The sequence below is a fragment of the Aulonocara stuartgranti genome (assembly GCF_965226115.1).
Source record: "Aulonocara stuartgranti genome assembly, chromosome: 17".
Taxonomy (NCBI): Eukaryota; Metazoa; Chordata; class Actinopteri; order Cichliformes; family Cichlidae; genus Aulonocara; species Aulonocara stuartgranti.
The window spans coordinates 14,893,635-14,899,144 of record NC_138953.1 but is presented as its reverse complement, the minus strand read 5'-3'; positions in this window follow the sequence as shown (position 1 = coordinate 14,899,144).

The window sequence follows — 5,510 nt, the reverse complement described above, 5'->3', positions numbered from 1 at the left end:
TGATCTGGAGGTAGTTCAGCTGGCACCAGTCCACAAAGTCTTGGGTCAGACCTCTGTACTCCTTGTCGTCCCCATCAGTGATGAGGCCGACTATTGCAGAGTCATCAGAGAACTTCTGCAGGAAGCACTGGGTGGAATTGTGGGAGAAGTCTGCAGTGTAGATGGTGAAGAGGAACGGAGCCAGAACCGTTCCCTGTGGGGCCCCCGTACTGCAGACGACCCTGTCCGACACACAGCCCTGAGTCCTCACATACTGTGGTCGGTCGGTGAGGTAGTCCAGGATCCAGGTAGTGAGGTGATGGTCCACTCCAGAGTTCACCAGCTTGTCCTTTAGAACCGAGGGAAGAATGGTGTTGAAGGCACTGGAGAAATCAAAGAACATGATTCTCACAGTGCTTCCAGCGGTCTCCAGGTGAGCGAGGGAACGATGTAGGAGGTGAATGACGGCATCATCCGCTCCAATGCCAGGCTGGTAGGCAAACTGAAGTGGGTCCAGTGATGAGCTTATTAGGCGCCGAAGCTGAGCCAGGACCAACTGCTCCAGGGTCTTCATCAGGTGGGATGTCAGAGCCACTGGCCTGTAGCTGTTGATGTCCTTGGGGCGTGAAGTCTTTGGCACTGGTACAACACAGGAGGTTTTCCAGAGCTGTGGAACTCTTCCCAACCTCAGGCTCAAGTTGAAGAGGTGCTCCATCACCCCACACAGTTGGTCCGCGCAGGACCTGACGACCCTCGAGCTGATGCCATCTGGACCCGCTGCCTTCTTGCCATTAATCCTCCTCAGTTCCCTCCTAACCTGGGTGGTTGAGAGAGACAGGCTGGAGCCTTGTGTTGAGTGTGTATTGGATGCTGTTGTTGGGGGTGGGGGGGAGTGAGCAGGGTGAATAGAGGAGGTGTGAAGTGTCTGAGGTGGAACAGCAGCAGTGGGGGTGGGTGAGTCTGCAGCCGATGTTGCAGACTGCCTCATGGCTGAGTCAAATCTGTTGAAGAAATGATTCAGTTCATTTGCCCATCTCACATCCCTCCCAGGCAGAGAGTTCTGCTGTTTGTGGCCCGAGATGGTTCTGAGGCCTCTCCAGACTTCACCAACGTTGTTTTGTTGAAGCTGGTTCTCCATCTTCTGCCTGTAGCTCTCCTTCCCATTCCTTATCAGTCCCCTCAGCTCTCTCTGCACCCTTTTCAACTCCTCTTTGTCTCTGGATTTGAAGGCCCTCCTCTTCTGCTTGAGGACGGTTTTAATTTCTGGGGTAATCCAAGGTTTGTTGTTGGAGAAACACCGTACAGTCCTGGTAGGTAGTGTTATCCACACAGAAGTTTATATAGTCAGTAATGCATGTAGTAAGGCTGTCGATGTCCTCACCGTGGTCATCACAAATCACCTCCCACACAGTCGACTCAAAACAATCCTTAAGAGCCTCCTCGCTCTCCTCTGACCATCTCTGTACTGTGCGGGTGGCTGGTGGCTCCCTGCGCACTAAGGGCTCATACACAGGGACAAGGTGCACCAGGTTGTGATCAGATCTGCCCAGGGGAGGGAGAGGTGATGAACTGTATGCCTCTTCTGCATTGGCATACAGTAAGTCCAGTGTTTTATTGACTCTGGTTGGGCAGGTCACATACTGGGTGAAGGTGGGCAGTGTGGAGTCCAGTGAGGCATGATTGAAGTCCCCTGATATTATGAGAAGGGCTCTCGGTGATTGTGTTTGCAGTCTGCTGACCACAGAGTGGAGAGAGTCACAGGCTGCATCCGCGTTGGCCGAGGGGGGGACATACGCTGTTATCGCGATAACATGCTGGTGGTGATGATGGCAGCAGCAGCCGTTCTTCTCTGCGTGAGTAGCTTAATGTTGTTCGTGTGTAATTTACGTTGAGTAGGCTAACCATCCATCCATCCATCCATCCATCTTCATCCGCTTTGTCCGGGGCCGGGTCGCGGGGGCAGCAGCCTAAGCAAAGAGGCCCAGACCTCACTCTCCCCAGCCACCTCCTCCAGGTTATCCGGGGGAATACCAAGGCGTTCCCAGGCCAGCCGAGAGATATAATCTCTCCAGCGTGTCCTGGGTCTGCCCCGGGGCCTCCTCCCGGTGGGACATGCCTGGAACACCTCACCCAGGAGGCGCCCAGGGGGCGTCCTTGTCAGATGCCCGAACCACCTCAGCTGGCTCCTTTCGATGTGGAGCAGCAGCTGCTCTACTCTGAGCCCCTCCCGGATGGCCGAACTTCTCACCCTATCTCTAAGGGAGAGGCCAGCCACCCTTCGGAGGAAGCTCATTTCTGCCGCTTGTATCCGCGATCTCGTTCTTTCGGTCACTACCCACAGCTCGTGGCCATAGGTGAGGGTAGGGACGTAGATAGACCGGTAAATTGAGAGCTTCGCTTTTACACTCAGCTCCCTCTTCACCACGACGGACCGGTGTAGCGTCCGCATTACTGCAGCTGCAGCCCCAATCCGTCTGTCGATCTCCGGCTCCCTTCTCCCATCACTCGCGAACAAGACCCCGAGATACTTGAACTCCTCCACTTGGGGCAGGAACTCATCCCCGACCCGGAGTGGGCACTCCACCCTTTTCCGGCTGAGAACCATGGCCTCAGATTTGGAGGTGCTGATCCTCATTCCCGCTGCTTCACACTCGGCTCCGAACCGTTCCAGTGCGAGCTGGAGGCCCTCACCCGATGAAGCCAACAGAACCACATCATCTGCAAAAATCAGAGATGAGACTCTGAGGCCACCAAAGCGAAAGCCCTCCGCCACTTGGCTGCGCCTAGAAATCCTGTCCATAAAAATTATGAACAGAACCGGAGACAAAGGGCAGCCCTGGCGGAGCCCATCACCCACCGGGAACGAGTCCGACTTATTGCCGGCAATGCGAACCAAGCTCTTGCAACGGTTGTATAGGGATTGAATGGCCCGTAGAAATGGGCCAGACACCCCATATTCCCGCAACACCTCCCACAGGACACCCCAAGGGACACGGTCGAATGCCTTCTCCAAGTCCACAAAACACATGTAGACTGGTTGGGCAAACTCCCATGCACCCTCAAGTATCCTGGAGAGGATAAAGAGCTGGTCCAGTGTTCCGCGACCAGGACGAAAACCGCATTGTTCCTCCTGTATCCGAGGTTCGACTAACGGACGAACTCTCCTTTTCAGCACCCTGGCATAGACTTTCCCAGGGAGGCTGAGGAGTGTGATCCCCCTGTAGTTGGAACACACCCTCCGGTCCCCTTTCTTAAAGATGGGGACCACCACCTCGGTCTGCCAGTCCACAGGTACTGCCCCTGATCTCCACGCAACATTGCAGAGGCGTGTCAACCAGGACAGCCCTACAACGTCCAGAGCCTTCAGGAACTCGGGGCGGACCTCATCAACACCAGGGGCTCTGCCCCCAAGGAGTTGTTTAACTGCCTCAGTGACCTCGCCCCCGGAAATTGGCGGGTCATTCCCCTCATCCCCAGACTCTGCTTCCTCCTTGGAAGACGTGTCAGTGGGATTAAGGAGGTCCTCGAAGTATTCCTTCCACCGCCTGACAATTTTCTCAGTCGACGTCAATTTAATAACGTGGTTAGCCTACTCTCGACTGAGAGTAGGCTAACCACGTTATTAAATTAATGCATGTAAGGTGAACTAGCAAACACCGTCGTAGTTACATGCAGCTGTCTTCTTGTTTGATGGCAGATACTCTCTTCACCCTGGCCAAAAAGGCTAAAATGAGCAAAGAAAAAGTGGAAAACAGCTAAACATGAGAGGTTTTTGGACAAAGTTTGTGTTTTTTCCATTGATTAAGCACTGCTTCCAGCCAAGAGAGATGCCATAAATCCCTTATAGCTGCAGAAAAGGCTAACATTGTTATCTTTTTACAAAAAAAACAGCTGAACATGAGAGGTTTTTGGACCAATTTTGTGTTCTCCATTCTTTAAGCACCGGTTTGAACACCGTTTAAGCACCGCCACCATTTCAAAAGTACCGGTTTGGTACTGGTATTGGATAAAACCTAAACGATACCCATCCCTAACAGTGCATGGGTTGTCCCTATTACTTTTGTTTCTTTGCACTGAACCAGTTGCTCAAACATATAAGCATTTTGACATTTTAGATGACAGGGCAACTTGCTTCTTCTGAACAACATGCCCAGAAAGGGAAAATAACCTCTCACATGGTATGGATGTGGCAGGTGTTGCCAAGTACTAGAGCTAAGTGCCTCTCCTCCGTCTTCATAACAGTGAAAGCATGCAACAGAAGTTCCCACTGTGGTGAAAAATAATGCGTTGTTACCCCAAGGTAGCTGTGATTACTTAGAGAAGTCCAATAGTCTCCGGGGAGTGCAACTGTGTTGGTCTGCCCCAAAGCCTCCTCGACTTTGGCTTTCTCATCTTCATACAAGTTGTGTATGTTGGTTACAGTGGTGGCTCTTGAAGGCAATTCATACGTGCAGTCGTTGGATGCTATGCAAATTATTTCAAGTAGCCCCTCATCCTCCACAATGTTAATCGGCTTGCAAGCTGCAGCCACCCATTTTGCTATGGCTGTTGAAAGTTTGTTGGCTGTAGAATTGTCCAGACGTCTCCTTTGAAAGCTATCCGGCGTGGACTGCCTTTGGCGAGAGGGAGGAGGGCTCTCTGCGTTAGCTGTGTGCTCGGCTAGCAAGTTTGAGACTGTATGTACTACGGTGATAACTCAGTTCACATGAACAGTCAATAGAAATTACTATGGTCTTGTCAAGAGAAAAATCTGGCATTGCTTTAAAATTGACCTTGCCGTTCAAAAGACCTTTTTCTTTATGCATTTCTGCTCACATCTACAATTGCTGCATGCATCGCTTCCTGACACAGTTCCACCTTTTTCACTTCCATTTCTGTGTTTGCGTATGTGCAGTGTGGGAGGTTGCGTTAAATCGGCTTGTGGCACTACTTCAACAGTGTGATACCATCACGAAGGGCAACCAGGATTTCAAACAGGTTTGATTTTCTTGTGACCATATGATTGCTGATCGGGAGCTGGTCGTGAGGTGTGTTGAAATCTCCCAATTCTTTTAATCTTTGGGCTGAAGGAAGGACAATACTCGGTGTATAAATGCTCAATCAACAATCATTTATTTCCATACAATTCAACACTAAAGAGCATTAGAACGTCCGGACGGGAGAGATGCTGACAGGGGGTTACCGCATGTCTCAACATGGTGGAGGGTTACTCAAGCTCTTATAGCCTCTAGTGGCCCCCACCTAGTCGTAAAAGCCTGTTAGAGGAAAAATGATTCTATGTTTCTTTACCTTCTTTTAAATGTACAAAGATGCCCTTTGTCTGTGTTTAGATTAGTTTAGAAGTGTCTTTTTCACTTTCCCAGCAAGGACATATTGTTTCAGATTGTTTTATCTTTCCTAGCTCTCTGCTGACTAGACTAGCACCATATATGGAGTTGTTTTATTTTATCTGTTTATTATTTTCTTATCCTGTTCTCACTGTCTCTGTGATCTGTGCCTATAAAAATGCCAAGCCACTGTCCATGGTTGTG